Here is a 20,706-nt window from a genome sequence, read left to right as displayed (position 1 = left end):
AAAAGAAAAAAAAACCTCAACAAGTATCACAAAACCAGAAAAATAATCCGTACAAGCTTCTGGCTCTATGTATTTCAAATATTGGGTGTCCCATGCTTGGTACACACTTCCAGTGCTGGGAGCCCTGAAACACTGAGGCAAGGCCTTGCGCCTTCATCTCATGGTGCTGATGGGTCCCTGGTGTGTGACTGGAAGCCGTTTCCCCACCTGGATGGTTAGCAATGATTAACTACCCAAAAATGACTGAAGTACATATACACATGGTGAGTATGATGGAGGGGAAGTCAGAGTGGAAAAAACAACAGCCTTAACCAACCTGTGGCTAAAATATTTCGCTTTCGCAAATCTCATAAAATGCATGACTGTGTTAAAGTTTTTGGCAAGAACAAGAGATCCCGAGGCTTGACCTTATACGACCAAGGCCAAATCTCAATACAAATAAAGTTAATATTTTCCACAGAAACATGGCTAATAGATATTTAGAGAATAACACTATAGATGTCTGGTTATTTCCAGTGTTCCAAGTGTCTTGGGAGCGTTTTTTTCCAGGAAGTGTAGTCTTATAAGAGTGATTCTGATTTTTGCATGTTTTACAGAAACTAGGCTTCTGACATTTAATCCCAATAAATAATCAATTTATGGTTTATGAGATCTAGCTTTACCCAAACTCTCAGTCAATATTAGATTTAATCTGCCAATGTTCAAATTAGGCCCAAATTGTACTGCCCCAAACCCTACCCCCTGTCCCATCCCAAGGATGTTAACATGGTAGCAAACACTGGCTAAATGAGAATAATAGAGGGAAGGCATCTTGGGGAAATGATTCGATCTGCTTCAATATGAACACAAGGTTCAAAGTCAGTGGAACAGAACGAGAGGAAATGTAACACAATGGGTGCAGGCTGGTTTAAGGGTTGCTTGACAAGGAGGACTGCTACAACAGGACTGAGCTTCCGAGTAAGACAAGGAGCTCTTTGTGAACTTATGACCTTCTCATCTACTGGGCTGGTTTGGACCTGGTTTGGAGGAAACAAGAGAACCTGTTAGATGACCACTTTCGGGGCTTAAGAATTCTCAGTTTGTCTTGTTAGGACAAGTTCATGATTGGATTTTAGGTAAACAATGCCCTCTACTGCTAAACAGCTCTCATGACAGCTCTCTGGGTGACAGCTCTCCTAAGGAGGCTCTGTCTCCAGGAACCCCAAAAGAGGAGAGGAGCAAGGTGGAAATGGTGTTTGATCCATAGGACACCAGGAGCCTTCAACCAAAACAGAGGTTTCTGGGTTTCTGTCTCAGGTTTATAGTCAAGCATCCAGTTGAGGTTGGACTACAGGGCCCCTAGAATTCTATCAGCACCAAGATACAATAGTCACAATTGTTTGAATAATTTAAAAAAAAAATAAGCAAACACTTTTTCTTCCTCTTTGGATCAGATGGATTGGTTAATGTTTATATCTCACTAGATCAGTTCTTTGCAAGTAGAACAGAAGGCTTTGGACATTCAGATCTTATTCTAGGAATCAAGAGTTAAGCACTTCTCTCCTCCCCATTCCCCTGCCCTAGCCTCACCACTGGGACCAAAATTTATTTAAGAGTGGCTAAAATCACTTACTCTCATGTTTTATGTAACTTGAAATATTTCCCCAGGAAACCTGAGTTTCCTTCTTCTCTTTTTTCTTCCTCCTCCACCTCTTCCTCCTTCTCTTTCTCCTTTTCCTTCTCTTGCATTTTCTTCTAAAGACATTTGGAAGCTAAAACATATGTAGTACATTGTCTCAATCATTTGAGACAAAGCCCTGTGTCCACATTCTCTTGGTGCCTTGGCTTTCTGGGTTGAGTGACTGCCACCCCTTCTTACCTAGCTTTTGAAGGGAATGCTCACTCTCTCTGCTGCCCCTCAACTGTGGGCTGGGGGAGCAGGGCATCCTTCCCTGACACTCTGCCATTAACTAGCCACGTGACCTCAAGCTTTTGACTTTCTTTCTTTCTATCTTTCTTTCTTTCTTTCTTTCTTTCTTTCTTTCTTTCTTTAAGATTTTATTTATTTACTTGAGAGAGAGCGCATGAGAAGGGAGAGGGTCAGAGGGAGAAGCAGACTCCCTGCTGAGCAGGGAGCCCAAAGTGGGACTTGATCCGAGGACTCCAGGATCATGACCTGAGCTGAAGGCAGTTGCTTAACCAACTGAGCCACTCAGGCGCCCCAAGCTTTTGACCTTCTTGACTTCATTCTTCTCTGCTATAAAGAATGAATTGAACTAGGTCATGTCTACAATATCTGCCAACTCCCTCTGAGACCCAATAATCCTGCTTCATTGTCTCTCAAGCTTCTGCCAGGCTCCTTCTTGGTAGACCAGTTATACTCTACTGGTGAAGCAAAGAAAGGGTCCTGGCAGGTAGACTATGTAACCTGAAGTACTTACTACTCTCTTGGCAGTTGGCACATACATTATGGATGATTTGACAGCTGTTTCATTAGCTTCATTGGTTACATCAGACAAAATACCTAAAATCATCTGTTTATGAGATTTATAAAGTTTAAAGATACTGTAAGGGATCCAGGCTCATTCTCTATCTAGAACTGCATCCCAAGGAACTGCAACCTCAAAAAGTCCTTGAAAGGTCAAGTTAACAGGCTTATCCCCCCAGGTACTAGGCTGAGGAGACCTGTGCCCTCTGGAACTGTCCAGGTACACTCTAAACTCCCGATTCTCTAATGCACCAAGTCTCTGTTCTGAAGGAGGCATCTCTCTATGGAGCTCTAGATTCTTCCAACTGTGGTCCACCTGATTTCTTCTCTAAGCTCCTTGGCAGGTGAGATGGGAGGGGAGGGTCTGATAAAATAAAAAATGAATCCATGATTTTTAACTAGATGCCTGGGGCATCGGGGCCGGGTGGTGGTTCTTGAAAACTCCCATAGGCATGGGAACCACTCAGAAGATAATAAATAATAGTGACAGACAGAAACAAGGACCAAATGTCTCTCTTTTGATCTTCTATTTCCTCCATAGGGGTCTTGGCGCCTGGGTTCAACGTCAACTTGAGTGTTTTGTTCTACTGTTTGTGCCTTGGTATGAAAACACAAACGCCAACTTCCTTCTGAATGCAAGGCACCTTGAGGAGAACCAGGAGAAACTCCACAGGAACAGAGTCCTGCTTGTGGTCCCCCACACCCCGACCTTAGTAGGTCTACATCTGGGGAATCTTCATATCCTAATCTATGCTGAGGTTCAGGTGGAAAGTGAAAAGCCAGACTTATTATCCTGTGCAAACGTACACACACACACACACACACACACACACACACACACACCCCTCACTCTGACTGTAAATACAGGATTCAGCCTATAAAAGAAACAATAAGAACTAGATTCAATGAGTTTTCCCCAGGCAAATGGAGTGTTTAGGCTTTTGCTGGGATTCTATTGTGTAGACTGGAGTTTCTTAACACAGTAAGACAGCAAGCAGCTTCCTGTTATGGAAACAGCCAAACCCTAACATTCAGAAAGTCAATCTATACAGCAACTGGATAAACAACCAAGATAATGATCAGCCATAATGGGCACAATAGCCAAAATGGGATTGCTTGGAGAAAAGGGGCTGGCATAGGCCCAAGCAATGCAGATGAATACAAGCCATCTCCTGCTTAACAATCCCCATTCATTGTGTCCTGGGCTTGTGCACACCACCCCATACACGGCGGCTGGGAGTGTGCAGGTACAGATCCTAGTGCTATTTATAGGTGGCTTGCTGGGAGCCATGTGTCTGGTTCCCTGGCTGACCTTCCGGAGACCTGGGGCACTGTGTTAGGACAGGTGTCCCATCTTTGTCAGCACTGGGATTGGTGTCATATTCCAGGTCTGTCACTCATAAAGTGACCTCCTCCAAGCCAGTCCTGGAATCTGGGTCTTAGTTTCCCCATCTGTAAAAGGCCATCCTAATGATGGATTCTGGCTGCTCTCTTTCTTCTGGAGGCTACATATGTGACAGTGTCTTTGGTTACAGAAGATGGGGCAGCAAAAATGGCATTGCTTTATAAAGTATCTGAGTGCTCGGCTTGGCCCTTTAGCGGTTGCAGGACTGTGCGCAGTGAGACGTATCTTCTGCTCTCCAAACTGCTCTATTACTGAGGAATCCAGGCCTTCCATCAACACTTACTCAACACATGCTCATGTTACCCTGCTCTGGGCATCATACAATTAGCACAATGATTCAGTCCCTTGAACTAGGGGGACAGGGTGATAATCACCCCATGTATTCTGTCCTGCAGGGTCCTGAAAGGTCTTGTTGACTCCCAAATCTTTCTCACCCAACTGCTTTCTGAAAGGAAGTGCCCCCCCATTTTACTCACTTCTTTGGATTAAACTAAAAGTTGAGGTACATTGCGAGTGGGGATACTATATCAGAAAGTTCTGTGGCAGTGGGGACATATCCTGGGAAGGAGATGTGAGGCCATTGGAGTACCCCACAGCTTTTTGTATACCTGAATCTCTTTGTCTGGGAAGGGAGAGCAGGTCAGACAGGCCTGGGAGGTCAGAGAGTGGTATGAAGCACTGTCAGGGCCCAGGTAGAAGACTCTAATGTCAGAAGGTGCAGAGAATGTTAGCCTAGGATGATGGGGACTCTTGGAATTTTTCATTGGGACAGAGGGTAGGATAAAAACCGATTAGTAAATTCTGAGATCTGAGAGCAAAGGCATTGTAATGTGCTTACGGTTATGAGGGGCACAAATTTATTTTTCAGAGGTGGCAAGGATCTTAGAGAGCATCCCAGAGGGAGGCCATGACTTACCCAGGTTGCAGAACAGGTGAAATCAAGAGTGAGAAACTCGGCTTCCCAAGTCCATCCTTTCCATCATACCTCACTGCCTCTTCCCATAAAGACTGCTATGGTGACAGATGCCCTATGAGCCCATGACTTTTGAAGTCCTATGCGGGAGGACTGACCAAGGGCTCTGCTCAGCAGTCTCTGCATCAGGGGTCTCCCACTCCTCTGGCACTATCTACCTCCAAGCAGGCAATAGGGGAGCCAGGGTTCCTGGGTGCTCTCTCCCATCCCTGCCTAAGAGCAAGGAGATCAAGGCCTGACAGGGACCAGAAGCCCCTGACCTGCTGACCACAGCATTCCTGGCAGCTCTGCCTTCCCTACACTTAGGGAGAGTGGGGAGACAACAGCCAAGGCCAATAGATGATCACTTTGAGCAGGAGAGTCTTCAAGACAAGTAATCAATTCCCCAACAAGCAAAATAGTTCCCATTTTTACAACTGTGGACCCAGTGGTGAGTCCTGAGCTCAGAATTCCTTCAGGCCCTTTGACTCCAAACCCAATGCTTGTTTCACTAAATCTCCCTGGCCCTAAATCCACAAAGCTTCTGCTTAAGCACTACATGACATCCCCAGTGATGCAGGGATGAGTGTTTATTTGTTTACCTGTATTTATTACAACTGGTAACTTTCAAACTTATATTAGATACCATTGCTCAACTACTGTGGATTCAGACTGAAATCTGTGGTCCCATTATTTTAAAGTCCTTCAGAGTAAAATAAAAGTCTGTGCTGCCTCCATTATCCAAACAAGATGAATTTGGCATAACCCTCTGTGATTCACATTTTTCCATGGTGGAGAAACCAGTTGCCTTCAACTATATAGAATAATAAAGATGTGGCCTTAGTAAGGAGCTGGGGGGAAAGGAAGCCCCTCTGTCCGTACCTCCCTCCACCCAAGCAGGCTATTTGCTGGACCCTGGCTTCGGACCTCTTACTGACCACCATCAGCTCTGTGACTGGGAAGACAGAGCAAGCGGCTTTTGCTGTAGAACAGGGTGTCATAGTCTTATTCTTTCCTTATAGGACTTCTACCTGGGACAAGGCCTGGACCCCACAGCTGTGTACTCCTCCTTACTCTTGCTGATCACAGATCTCAGATTACAGTTATTTATTAAATATTTAAATCCAAGTGTGCCTAGGCGGCTCAGTCGGTTAAGAGTCTGCCTTCTGCTCAGGTCATGATCCCAGGATCCTGGGATCAAACCCTGTATCAGGATCCCTGCCCAACTAGGATCCTGCTTCTCCCTCTCCCTCTGCCTGCCATTCCCCCTGCTTGTGCTCTCTCCCTCTCTCTGTCAAATAAATAAATAAAATCTTTAAATAAATAAATAAATAAATCCAGTGCCTCCTATGACAGCCACCTAAATGTGTTCATGTGCTTCTTACAACAGCTCTGAGAAGGTATTATTAATTATTATTATTATTATTTAGAACAGCAAGTTAAAGCTCATAAAAGGTTCCTTGCTGATTCCATAGCTAAGCAGTGACCATAACAGAAGACGTACTCTGGATTGTTGGACTCCAGGTTTGGTGCTCTTTCTAGCACACTATGTGTCCCCATCCCATGGCCTTCAGTCATCCTGGCCTTGACCCAAGGAAGCCCCCAGCCCTTCCAGCTCAATCAGACCTTTGGCCTTGTTCTTCTCTGCTCTGATGGCCTTTGGTACCTACCTCTCAGAATAACCAGGTTGCATATTTCCACGTGGGCTGAAAAGACTTCACTTGTCCACTCCTTGTAACCATTCTTTACACAATCTCAGGGGTACAACTTTCACTGACTTCATCTGGCCTTCTCTGCTTTTCTTGGCATCAATCATGTGGTAGGAGTAATGAAAACAAAATCCCAGTCAGCCAAACTCGTGTCCAAGCTACACATACCTGTAGAGAGACATGAAAGAACATGAGACAACTTCAGGGTCCTTATTCACTCTGCCAAGAGTGGGTCCCCCATTGCAGGTGCTACAAGTGGGATCTCCATCTTCCCAGAAACCAGTATCATGAGCTCACTTCTAACACAGGCCAAGAGATGCAGTGCAGGTGTCCTCATTGGTCTGCAGAGCTTCCACGGTCTCTTTTTGCCTTCAGAGAAGAGTCCCACCTTTAGAGAAGGCCTTCATGATTTGGCTCCCCTATGCCCTGTGACCAGCAGAGCTGTTGTCCCCCTCACTCATCTTCATCTGTTCCCTCATGGACTCTCCCTTCCCCCTCCATTTCTCTAAACCTTTCCTGTCCTTCCAGGCCCAATTCAAATGATGACTTCTTTGCAAAGCCTTTCCTAATGACCCTATTTTGCAAATGAGGAAATAGGGGGTCAGTAGAATTAAATAACATGCCCAAGTTTACACAGCCAGCAAATGGGGAAATACAGATTTTAAGCTAGGCCTGTCAGAATCCAAAATCAAGGATCGTTCCAATGAACCCTAAACTCCCTGGGAAGAACACATGGGATGACATATTTAGTGTACTGCAAGGATGGGGTATCAAAGTTTTATAGGTTCTGAAAAAAACCTTTATAAGTTCCCAGAAAGCAGGAAGGACAGGATGAGGATAGGGCCATGCCCATGTTGGGTATTCAGGCAGTCCCCTTGACAGAGACCATAATATTGATGACACTAGCTGCCATTTATTGAGATTCAACTCTGTATGGTGCTCTCTGTTAACTTTAAATATGGCACTCCATTTAATTCTTACCCCTGCACAAGTCAGGTATTACTATACCATTTTCACAAGAAGACTCTGTGTTTAGAAAGCCCACCTAAACTAGGCATTTTCCCCACTAGTTTTTGTAACAACTTTGTGAGATATGGATGGTTACTTTTATGTTACAGTTGGCATAATCGGGGCTCAGAGAATTCCCAGCCATTGGCCATTGCACATGGCAGGGAAGGATGAGAGCCCAGGCCCGATAACTGTTCCACTGGAAAACTGTGATCACTTTGCCCCTGCCGATGGAAGATGAGATGAAAACTTTCCAGGCAGGAGCCCTGCAATGACTGGATACACATCAGTATCTATGGATTTGTCTGACTTGAGTCAGATTTGTCTGACTTGAGTGGGGTTCCAACTACTTAATGGAGTACAGGAAGGAGGATTAGGTGAGAATGGGTACAGTGCCCATTCAGAGAATGGAGAGTTCTGGAGGAAGATCCTGTGAGAAGTAGCAGGTAAAACGAGTATGTGGGCCCAAGGCCCCAGGCTCTCATGCTTGGGGATACAGAGTAGGCTGGAGGAGGCTGGTGGAGAAGGGGACATTCCCTCAGCTGGTAACTTTCATCAAGTTTTGCTCTCAGGCTTAGCATGTAAAACTTGGGGTCTTAACTGGACACCAGCAATCAATCTCCAACCTCTACTTCCTGGAAAGCAAAGACAAAGACTCCCGGAAAAAGAAAGGTAGTCTTCTCTTTGCACCTTCCCTAGAGTAAGCTTAGCTATGCCTTAGGCCTGCAAGAGAGTGGAAATTTTGTTGTCAAGGGAACAAGGCTCAGTCTGAGGCCAATTGAGGACTACCTGGTATTAGGTAGGAGGAGGACCAATACAGGAAGCAGACAATTTGGTTCAATTCAACTCACACACAATTCCATACTGAGCCTGCTTTAGAAACCATGGTGGTTGGGGAATAAGAAAGACCCAGAACCAGCCCTGGGTGTCAACTTTCAGGAAGGGTCAGTGAGCCGTCACAGCTGGACTCAGTTGAATAAAATCTATCAAGTACTCCACATATGTGTGGTAATCTTGAAAAATATTTACTGAACTAGATTCCTAGGTAGAGAGGAAAACAAGATGGTGTTCCCATAACTCAAATTCAGGGCATCAATGGTATATATTAAGCCCTAAGGGTAGTACGACCTCCTTGACTCTTTTGGGCTCAAAAGAGCTGAGAAAGCCTCGAGGCATCTGACTTGGGCTTGTCACCACTTTCAGAGATAATGAAACAAGTCACATGATGTATGAGGTGGATAACCAACTAGAAATCTCAAGATCTAGGATGGGTTCTTGCCTCTGTTAATAGCTGCGTGTCATGGGCAAGTAACTTAAACTCTCTGGGCCTGTTAACTATAACTTAAGGATAATGCTAATGATAACAAGGGTTTATTTATTTACTTGCCAACTCATATATTGAGTGCTAACTGGTACCTTTCTGGGCTCTGGAAACAGCAGCAGACAGACATGACAAAAAGGGCCTGCAGTCATAGAGTTTTCTGTCTGATGAGAAGTAGCAGAAAGTGAAACTGAGGAAATAATAAACAAGATCCTTTCAGCTGGTGATAACTTGATAACTGTTATGGAGAACATGAACAAGGTACAGAGAGAAAGAAAGGGGGATGGAGGAGTTTTCTATGTTGACTTTGTCCTCTACCTTTGCAAGAGCCAGACACTCTTTCACAGCTGTACCATTGGAATGAGTTATTTGCCTCCTTATATTACCCCCTGCCCCAACCGATTCATGTGTTGACATCCTAACCCCCAATGGGATGGTATTAGTTAGAAGTGGGGGCCTTTGGGAGGTAATGAGTCATGAGGTGGAGCTCTCATGATGGGATTAGTGCTTATACGAGACACAAGGGAGTTAGCTTTCTCTCTCTGCTTCCCACTGTGTGAGGACACAGCAAAAAGGCTGTTTGCAAACCAGGAAGCGGTCTCTCACCAGACACAGGATCTGCTGGCACCCCGATCTCGGACTTCCCAGCCTCCAGAACTGTGAGAAATACACTTTATTATTTAAACTACCAGATCTATGGTAATTTGTTATAGCAGCCCAAACCAACCAAGACATTGCATTTCTTCTGTCTACTGTCCGCAAAGGCATAAAAATGGTGGTCTTGCTGGAGGTCGTATTCTTGTCCTCCTTCCAAGGGGATTCCATGACTGAATTTTCAGCCCTGGGGATGGTTGCTGTGTTGCTGGTTCAGCCACCTCCCAGCCCTGGCAGCAACTGTGAGCCAAGTCAGAGACCAGGTACGAAACTTCAACATCTGCATGAACCCAGGGTGACCCTAAACTTTCAGTCCTGCCCCATCTTGCACCCTTCCAAGAAGCATCAGTTTCAGAAAGCATGAGGGTCAGAAAGAAATCCATGACCAACATAGCTGGATCAGAAGTAAGGTACTAAGTTCAAGGCCAAGGGGACCCTATCGGGATGGAGGGCGCTGCTGTCCTGGTTTCTCAATGTGGAGCTTTCTGGAAAGCTCAGCTTAGAAATTGCAAAACTGCAAATGATGAGGTTTGGCAGTAGAAAGGTTGAAAGAAGGGATGCCCTCAGGGTAGAAGGGAGAGCTGGGGCCAGCGGGGATGTGGGGGTGGGGAAAGCAAGCCAGTGGCTGCCCTATCTGCTGTTTCACACCTGAGTCTTGAGCTGAAGTGTGCCTGGGATTTGGATGGCTAGAGCAGGTGGGAAAAACCTTCTCTACTCAGAGAAGGACTTGCTTCCTGTTCTCAATTTTCTCTTCTTCCAGGTAAAGGAATAATATCCTAGTAGCCTCCACTGAGTGGGGGGCTGGAAGATGCTAGTGGGCCCCAAAAGGCATGGGAGACATTGTAGAATCACTTAATAATAAAATGGAGAAATACAAAAGAACATCTAGTTAATTCCCTCAATTTTTTTTAAATTTATTTGACAGAGAGCACAAGGAAGCAGAGAGGCAGGCAGAGAGAGAGCGGGGAAGCAAACTCCCTGCTGAGCAGGGATCCCGATGTGGGGCTCGATCCCAGGACTCTGGGATCATGACCTGAGCTGAAGGCAGAGGCTTAACCCACTGAACCACCCAGGCACCCCTAATTCCCTCATTTGATGAATGCAGGGCCAGAGGGGAATTTTCTCACCTAAGATCATACATGAAGTAGGTGAATACCTTGTAATTTGATGCAGATTTTTGGCTTCCAGATTGGTGCTCTTTTTACTACCCACCCCTCTCATCTGCTTTGCACCTGGTAGTCCTGTGCCCAGCACATGTGTACAGACTGAAGGATGGAGAAAGTGATTATCACCAAAATGGTGATCACCAGTTTTGAAGGTCCAGCAGATGCTCGGGGTGTACTAGCATCCCGAGGAGTTGAGGGAGGACCAGGGTTCTCATGTTTATTATAAGAAAAACTAAAGTCATCCTGTCCCAGAGATGTTTCAGAGCCCAGTAGATGTCCCCAGTGTGGACAAAAATGTTCAGCCCACTCAACTTTTCCTGGGTGATGCCACTGTGGCAGGCAGTGCCTTGCAGACTTGACTATCTTGGCCAAGAAAACAAAAGATTACATCTGCCACTTATTAGTTACAAGATCTCTGACAACCTGCATACATCTATGAGCCTCAAAGCTCTTACTTGCATATTAATATACACCTTTTTCTTACATCATTTTGTTACTAAACTTAAAAATGCAATATAGGATAGGAAAGGTACATAGCTGGATATTTACTCTGAAGCTATTTCTCTATGTATCATCAACATCACCACTATCACCATCACCATCACTGCCTGAGGAACTGAAGATATACATTTCGTGGATGTTGTGATGCAAAATTTAATTACTAATTATCAAAGGCCTTAGGCGACTGATAAAGATATCAATCAAACACCTGGACTGTCCATAGTCAGAACTTGCTCTTCAAACAACAGCAACCAGAGGGCTTCTCTCCTCATAGTGGGTTCTTAGTATATGTTTATTGTTTGGCTCACCTACCTGCCCTGAAGATGGAACCAAGAGAGGTTAGAAACAGTAGGATTTGGGGTTCCCAGTTGGAGGTCCTTCCATCTGCCACTGTGATGTTGCCAGAGACAAACAATCCCAGTGAACATGTTCCCGTGTCCATGCAGTCAGCTATCCATGGATTTCAGGCAGTGTCCCCCAGGACTGAGAAGCCATGATGGGCTTTCTGGAGGAAGTGAGCCTTCTACGTATGATGGGGTCAGGGCTATGGCTGATTTAAGAGCTCTTGTCCATCCAGCTGGTGTGTGTTGTAAACCATTTACTATGTAAAAAGATAAGTCATTTATGATATATTCTCTATTCCAAGAGAATAAATCCCTCTCTCCACTTCAGAACAGCAAAGCCCCCACCCCGCCATGGCAGCATATCTATGAATCTGTCCAATTAAAATGGTTCAAGGGTAGCATTGCTTATCTTAGTGGCTTCCTCGACATTTGGGGACAGGAAGGCTGCCTTGGAAGGGTCCCTCACTTGGCAGGAGGAAGGTGTGTATTCTGCAACCTTCAGCGTGTTAGAATGAAGTGGGCAGGTGACTCCTGCCCACTCCCCATGATCCATCTTCTTGCACCAGGCTGGCCTCACTCACATGCGCTCCTGTCTGGTTCACTTGGACATTTGAGAGTGGAGCTTTCTTTTCCATTTCAGTTAGTAGCATTCCATCTCATGGTCTGATGTCAGATCACAGAAGGTAGTACTAGATGAGCAGCATGTTCCAACCTTCCTGTTGGGGGATAAGGAACAGGCTCAGTGAGGGAGTGACATGCTCAAGGTCACAAGGTGAGTTAGTGGTAGATTCCAGGACTGGCTTCCAGGCGCCTGCCTCCAGCTGTTCTGATGTGCATCTGTGTGGATATATCTTAGCCCTTCGTTAGGAATGGGTGTCCTTCTCAGAATTAGATTCCCAACCCTCCTCATTGCTGGGGTCCTCCTTGCTCTGAGCTCAAGTCCCTCACTGTCTGTCTGTCACCATGGCTCATGACCACCTGTCTCCATGTGCACCTGGGTTCCCTCTCATGAGCTTCTCTTACAAAACTGGGTTGGGGGCTGTAATCTAGTGCTCTCTTCTTCTCCCACCCCTTGTCCTCATCGTTAATCAGAGTAAATCCCATAAAGTTGGTGCCCCAGGGTTGAGAACATGCCCATGATGGAATCCCAGGAGTCCAGGCCCGGGTGGCCTCTAGTGGATGCGGTGATGTCAGGGGCATGGAGCAAGGGGTTGGGGTTGGGGCTGGGGAAGATTTGGCACCCGTGGCCATCCCCAAGTCTGAATGAATAGAAGCCCCGGCGGAAACACCTGGTGGTAACGGAAATCCAGGACAACTTTTATTATCCCTGTTCACAGGTCCATTCAGACTACATTGGGGGCTTCCTATTTCCTCTGCTGGCACTTCACACTCATTCATAACAAGAAAAGCCATTGTGCTCCTGAGTTATGGGCCGAGGATCCCCACGGGGCGGGCTTTAAACACATTGGCCCAGAGGCTTATTTTTAAAATTGTATTCCCTGCTGAATTGCAGATTCTTATTTTTTCCTCCTCCCACAAAGAAAACTTAAGAGGGGAGTTTTCTCCCAACTTCAAGGGTGAAAAATAACAGTGAAATCTGTTTCTGACTCCCTTCAGCATTGATCATGTGGGATCTCGCTCATTGGAAAGGAAGGTGTCCTTAGCTCCAGTTCTAGATTCTAACTCCAGCTGTACCCACACTGGTCATGAGTGAGGGATTTTACCCAATGGTTTGGGTCCCAACTGTCAAGTGAGAAAGTGGGCCAACTCTCCAGGATTCTTTAAGAACCACGTGCTGTGAATACAAATAGTGTGCACTGAAGACTCGAATCTTTCTCTTGGTTATGGCCTGTGGAGAGGAGTCTCAGTTTAGAGTGGGTAAGACCAGCCCTCAAGCAGTTGTTCCTCCCCAGGTAAGAGGCATCCAGAACTCCAGACATCAAAGGATCCAAAAGGCCATTGGCTAGTATCAAATGATGATAGGAGACTGTCACAGGGTGAGTGTGGCCATAACTTCAGGCTCCAACATCGATAGTCACCAACAGGGTGTCAGTCCATTCTGTCAGGGGATTGGCTCCAGGCCTGGTGCCTGGAGCTGCTGAGACATCTGCCCATGTCTCTTGATTCTTCACTCTGAAAGATAAACCCAACAGCCTGGGATCTTCCATTTGGCCATGACTCTGTATATTTCCAATAATCCTCATTATTATTTCCCCAAAGTTGATCATCTAGGCACCTTATAAAGCTTATATGCCTAAAAACTTAAAAGAGCAGATATCAATTTCTTTGCTTGCTTTTAATATTACCTGTTAAAGGAAAAATTATTCTGGCACTTGTTAGGATAGTAAGAAAGTTATTATTCAGGACTACTGTGATAGGTGTCAAGACGACTTATGGGGCAGAGAGATGTAGTTCAAGTCTAAATACATCCAGAACAAGTGGGTATTTATAGTTAAGAAGCAGTCTGTAGGGTCAGTGGTTGGAAATTACTAAGAGGAGACATCAGGTTAGGGGATTATTGCTAAAATGACCTAAGAGGACTCTTGCTGAAGGAAGGTCAGGGCGATCCAATTTCATCTGGGGCAGAGTGAGGGGGATGAAGGAATTGATCAGATACTGAGGGTCATCAGATACCAAGGGTGGAAGATTATTTCTAAACTGATTTAGCAGGACTCTTAGCAGAACTGGACTCTGAAAGAATGGACATAGAAACCAAGGGACAAGATCTACTTGAAAGCAAGGACCCAGAGAAGACTTTCTAAAGTTTAATTATGAGACCTTCTAAAGTTTCATACCCTGCCTCAAACATCAGACAATGGGTTTGCCAGGGGGAAAAACCATGACTTCTTCTTCAGGATTTCACTGACCGCACCTCCCAGGGACTGCTATCCATAACCTCTCTCCAGTCTTCTTAGAAGAGGGGCCCTGCCTTGGGTGGAAGATGATTCTAGACCCTGATTCAGTTTCCTTTCAATCCTGAGTCCACGGAGAGTACATGGAGAATGACAGTTACAAGGCTGTTGGGTTCCCTCCCTCCTCTCAGGGCAGCATGGGGGGAACTTGGCCTTTGCTGCCATTCTTCATCATTTTCCTTTCACCTACTCAGAGCTTGTGGTTGGGTGGGAATACCGGGAGGCTGTGGGGCTTTTTCTCTGCTGTGTTGCAGGGCCTTGCTGCTTATCCACATAGGGCCTCTGTAAGCAGGGAGTGAATGCATCTGTGAATGTGTAAGGGACCCACAGAGATAGAGATTAGGGAGAAGCAGGGTGGTGGGCCATTCGTGGCCTCAGAGCTGCTGTTTGGCCCAGGCCTGGGGAGGTGAAGTTCTGTGAGGCTGAGAGACCCTTGGCCCACTGTAGGTTCTGAGAAGGGTCTGGGTTACCCTGTCTTGCCCTCTTAGTTTTGATCTGAGATTTTGCTAATGTGGGGGTCACTGAAAGTGAAAAGTGGGAAAGAATATTTTGATCACCCTACTTCTCATTCTTTGGAGGCTCAGATAGGAAGAAACCTTGAGGTAGGACAAATGAACGAAGGGATTTCTAGAGACAGGCAGAGGTACAGACTACATATTCCTGAGTCAAGTCCAGCTGTGATCTCTGTGAGCCTGAACCAGCTCCATGCCATCTTTGGTGGGGAAAGGAAGAGAGAGGGGACTGCCATACCCACTATGAACTGTGCTTCATGTTTTACACGCTTTAACTCGTCAATAACCACAACAATTCTCCAGTGAGTATTAATATTTTGTATTTCAGGAAACTGGGGTCCAGAGAGATCAGCATTGCCCTAGGTCACACATTGCTAAGTTGTTGAGCAGGATCCCAGCCCTGGTCCCCTTGGCTTCCAAGCCCCAAGCTAGCATTTCCCCAGCCCACCTACAAACCGGGGATGATCTTGCAGTCTACTTTCAGTACAGTTGTGAGAATCCCACGAAGGAGCTTGTGGAGTGTGCCTGAGCTTTAGACCAGCATGCTGTGTGTAAGAGCTTCTCAGGATCCCTCACATCATTCCTGAGCCAAAGGCACTCTTCTTTCAAATCCTGATGGACTCTGTCACTGTAAAATAGTGGCTTACTGGAGAAAATCTTATCAATAAGGAGCCAGAGGATGCCTTTGAAGGAGTGGGATGTGGGGAGAAGTTGGTACCTACACCTGTTCTTGGGTGAAACTGGGTGCTTGATGGGCTGTGGTCACTCACTGGTGAAGAATCCTATGGTTTGATCGCAGCCTCCCTGCTCTAGTTGGACCCAAGTCCCTTCTTCACCTCATCTGGGACACTCGGCCACTCATAGTGCATTAAGGCACATATGGGCATTCACACACACACACACACACACGCACGCATGCACGCCTATGCATAAACGTGTTCACATATGCATGCAAACATGCACACAGACATACACACAGAGCAAGGGATTTGGGGGGTAGATGCTGGCTCCCCATCAGACATCCTGGCATCCATGGGAAGTCTGGCTTACCCTACCCTTTGAGTGGCCTCTGTGGGTCAGAATTAGAAACCTTTTGGGTATCGTTAATCCCTAATTGTCCCAACTCCATATGTCCCTCCCCATCAGCAGCTAGGTCACTTTTATCAATGTACTATCCATCTTATAACACTGGTCCTGACCTCTACTCAGCCTGTTTCTGTCACTGGCACAAATATCATTATCCTTGCACGCAGGCCTTATTGACTTACATAAGTGTTTTGAGACCTTAACCAAGAGTCCGTGAGTGGTTATGTTAAGCCACAGGCCTCCCAAGAGGCCAATAGGTTACATGCTGAAGAAACAGCTGAGGTGGTGGGACATGTTTCTCTGAGGGCTCCAGGGCTGTTGTAAGGCCTCACCCCTCATCCCTCAATTTCAGATTCCACTGTCCTTCCTTTCTATTTATAGAATCAGTGAGCTCCTAGAGATGATCTTAGAGAAAGGGTATTGCAAATTCTACCATTGTGGGCTGAATTGTTTCTCCAAAATTCATATATTTAGGTCCTAAGCCCCAGTATTTCAGAATGTGATGGTATTTTGAGATAGGGCATTTCGGTGGGGAGGGGGATTAAGTTAAAATAGGGTCATATGGGGGGGCCCTAATCCAATATGATTGGTACCTTTAAAGGAAGAGGAGAGTAGGACACAGACATAGACTCACACAGAGGAAAGGCTATGTGAGGACCCAGGGTGAACATGGCCACCTGTAAGCTAAGGAGAGGGGCCAGAAGAACCCAGCCCTGCTGACACTTTGACCTCAGACTTCTAGCCTCTAGAACTATGAGAAATAAATGTCTCTTGTTTAAGACTCCCAGTGTACTTTGGCATGACAGTCCAAGTGGATCAGTACAGCCCCCAAGTGCACGGATGACTCAGGATGCACAGCCCATCAGGTGAGGAGACAAGGCTGTTGAGGTATGTGCTCAGCACTGTGCAGACTGCTGAGGGGAGCATGGTGGATGCTGTCACAGTCCCCAAATGCATGAGTGGAAGTGAGGCTCCATGTTCTGAAAATTTGTCTCCAGCTGCAGAATAGAGGCCTAAATGTCGGAAACTACTCAGAAACACCTGGGGTACGTATCTCAGTGAGGAGAAGTAATACATTGCAAAAGAGGAGCTGTACTGTTGCAGAGTGGAGAGGCAAGAACTTCTCAGAGCCTTTCAGGCAGAGGCCCTCATGGAGGCAGGGGTCTGGGGGTTGGCAGGTGGGAGGTGGAACAAGAGGGCTAGGAGCCCCAGGCAACATGGACATCTTTTGAGTTGGAGCCAGGATGCAAGGAGAGAAGGCAGGAAGGATGAGGGATCATGTCAGGGAAGAATGGTTCAAAATGTGTAGGGTGTTAGGAAGAACGAACAGGAAGAGTAAGAGGGTGAAGCCAAAGTAGCCATTGAAGCTGCAGATCTCAGTATGGAAAGAGCCTTAAGTTCCTCAGGCCTCCCTATCATCTGAAGGCTTGTACCTTGCAGGGGCAGCCAGCCTTAGTCTTAACATGAGGGGAGAGAGCACTGCTCCGGGAGTCTAGAGCCCTCAGTTCTCATTCCTGGCTCTGCCCTGGGCTTGCTGTGTGGCCTCAAGCTGGTCACAGGTGAACCTCTGCTTCTTGGTCCCATGACACTTGGACTCAATGGTACCTGGAACCCCTGTCCCCCTCACCCAGGCTCTGGGTGATGAGATTCACTGCTTTCCCAGGGCTCACCTCCAACCTTAGGGGAGCATCCTTCATTAATAGGAAGTACACTTCCAGTAGCTTGCACCCAAGTCCAAATTCTGCCCTTTCAGTTACTCAGAGTAAACCCTCCCCTCCTCTCCACGATAGCCCCCAGTATGCCAGGGAATGCCATTATGGCCACCCAGTGTTCTCCAGGCCAGACGTCCCATATTCACTTAACTGCTCTGCCCTTGACACACTTTCCCAGGATTTCTTAAGTTGCAGTCTCCTCCTGCATTGCCCTGGTTGGTCAGTGTTCCTTTGAATGCTCTCCTCATGTGTCCTGTGGTGGGTGACATGTCAGCCCTGGTCCCTAACAACCCATCCCTACCTCCCAGCACTCCTAAATCCATGATCCCAAACTGCTTCTCTCCTCAGCACTTCCTGGGGCTGTGTGTTTCTGTCTCTAAGGATACTGGGGAGAGGGGGCAGGGAGTGGGGCCCTCTGAGCCTGCATGGGAGGCCTGTTATTGAGACGACCCCCTCTCTTGCTCTTCTAAGGGTTAATGGAGTCCTGAGCCAACAAGGCCAGGATAGGAAGCGGGCTCCAGGAAAGGGGAAGGATATCTTGCCTTTTTATCCGGGTTACAATGCTGAAAATGAGCCAGTTGGGGGAGGGGCTGGAGGCCGAAAACAACCGCCCCCAAATAAAATTATGAATGGGCTGCCTCCACAATACTGAAGGTGTGGGGAGGGGGGAGCTGTGGGTCTGTTGACAAGCAGCAAGGTCAGGGCCCCCACCAGCACCGTAAACAAGGACTCACAATGCCCTCCTTTCCTCCAAGAGCCGGCTCCTCTCCTGGCCCTGGTCCCCTGGGCCCCAGCCTGCCCTGTCCCTCATCCTTGCAGGAGTCTGTCACTGAAAAACCACTGCTACTTCCTCAGGGAAAGGCCCAGGCTTTTGTGAGCTCTTACTTCCTCCTCCTGTGGGAACCACTCCTGGGGCTCTGACATCTGCTTCAAGGCATCTTTCTCAGGGGGCCCAAGGTGGGAAAAGAGGAGGGGTGCTGGTGCAGGGCAGGGGGGCTGCAACCTGTCCCGGGCTGGGATTGTCATCACAAGGCCCGGGGAGGCAGAACAATGAGGGGAGCCCCGGGCCCCCCCTCGAGGTAGATGATGGTGCAAGCTTCCTCTTCCCACAAGCCTGCTCTTTTGTGTGTGTGTTTATTGGGGGGTCAGGGGAATTCTTTTGTTTGCTTTTGTTTCCCTTTTTTTTTTTTTTTTTTTTTTTTTGGTTTGGCCTTTGGCTAGCCCCAGGCTTGGGCTCAGGAATATGGAGGGGCAGTGATGCCAGCAGGGTGAGGCTAGAGAATTCTCTGAAGGAGTGGACAGGGAGCTGTCATGGGAATGGAGGTAGCAATGGCTTTTATGGGGAGAGTATGTGAGGAGGAAGTTTTAGGGCTTCTTGAGGTCAGGAAAGTAAATGCTGGGACATGGTCACCAGGCGTCTTTATGACCCATAGATCCAGCCTTTGAGCTGTATGTGTGAGTGTCTGGACAGTGACCCTGAGACCCTTAGCAAAGACCACAGACAAGGTAAGTGCTCAATGACTAGCTGAAGAGCATGTGGAGGGTGCAGGGCCAAGAGCTCTCTCTGCAGGGGCACTTGGAAGCATCTTGGAGTCTGCACCTGAGTCACTCCTTGGTTCCCTGCTTGGGTCCAAGGAAGTCCTACCAATATCCTACTGCTAAGGCCACCCTACATGCTTGCTATGGCTGGAACAGACATGGTGGATTGATCCCAGAACACCCAGTGGAACCCAGAGAAGTCACACCCCTGGGAGAGAAATTGCCTTGATCTTAGTTCTCTACGAGAGCTCCGCGGTGGGGCCCAGGGTGCTGAGAGGCTCAGCTATGATGAGAGCTCTATTTTCTAGAAAAGCTTCTAGTCCCCATGAGAGAGGTGGCAGGAGGCAGAGGAGCAATTTCCTGTAGTTGCCAGATTCAACCTGACTTTCCTACCAGCTGAATTTAGGTGGGTTTTCTACCACACACTGAAGCGTGTATAGATGCCGTGTGGACACTCCCCTTCTTTTGAGTTCTTATCTGAGAGGACACACATAAGTAATGAAGGTGAAAGAAACATACTGCTTTGGTTCTTAGGGAAAAAAATTAGAAAGATTTCTCAGGAAGTATCTTTGAAAAACTGGAATAGGAGATCTCTACTCCCTTAGCTGAAGTGCCTGTGACTTCTGGGAATGCCTATTTCCTTCCAGAGCTGAGTCTTAGCTCTGGCTGCATAGTAAAGTCATACGAGAGGAAAAGGCAAATATCAGACAGCCACTCTGGAAAAGAGTTTGGTGGTTGTTTCTTATAGGAACGAACGTGCAACTACCAGGTGACCCAGCAATCTCACTCCCTGGGTATTTATCCCAGAGAAATGAAAATTTGTATTCCCACGAAAACCTGTCCGTGAATGTTCCAAGCAGCTCTATCCATCATAGCCACAAACTGGAAACCACTCAGACGTCCTTCAATGGGGGAATGATTAAGTGAATGGTACGTCCACTCCACGGGATACTGGTCAGCGACGAAGACAGTGAGTTATCAACACAGGCAATGAAATGGAGGGATCTTAGAGGAATTGTGCCAAATAAAAGCAGCCAATCTCAAAAGCCAATCTCAATACACAACCTGATTCCATTTGTTTCATTCTTGAAATATCCAAATGAGAGAGATGGAGAACAGATTCGTGGTTACCAGGACGAAGAACAGGGCGGGTGGGTCAGGCTGCAACGGGATGGCACGGGAGAGTCTCACGGGGATGTCACGGCTCTGTGTCTTGATTGTGGCGGTGGCCACACAAGTCTACATGTGGCTAAGTCTGCACAGAACCACACACACACACACACACAGAGACACACATACACACACGTGCAATAAAACTAGTGAAATCTGAAGAAGTTCTGTGTATTATAGCAACGTCAAGGTCTTAGATTTGATATTGTCTTGTGGTTACAAGGATGTTATCTCTGGGGGAAACTGGG

This window comes from Meles meles, chromosome 2 (assembly GCF_922984935.1).
Source record: "Meles meles chromosome 2, mMelMel3.1 paternal haplotype, whole genome shotgun sequence".
Taxonomy (NCBI): domain Eukaryota; kingdom Metazoa; phylum Chordata; class Mammalia; order Carnivora; family Mustelidae; genus Meles; species Meles meles.
This window is presented reverse-complemented; position numbering follows the sequence as displayed.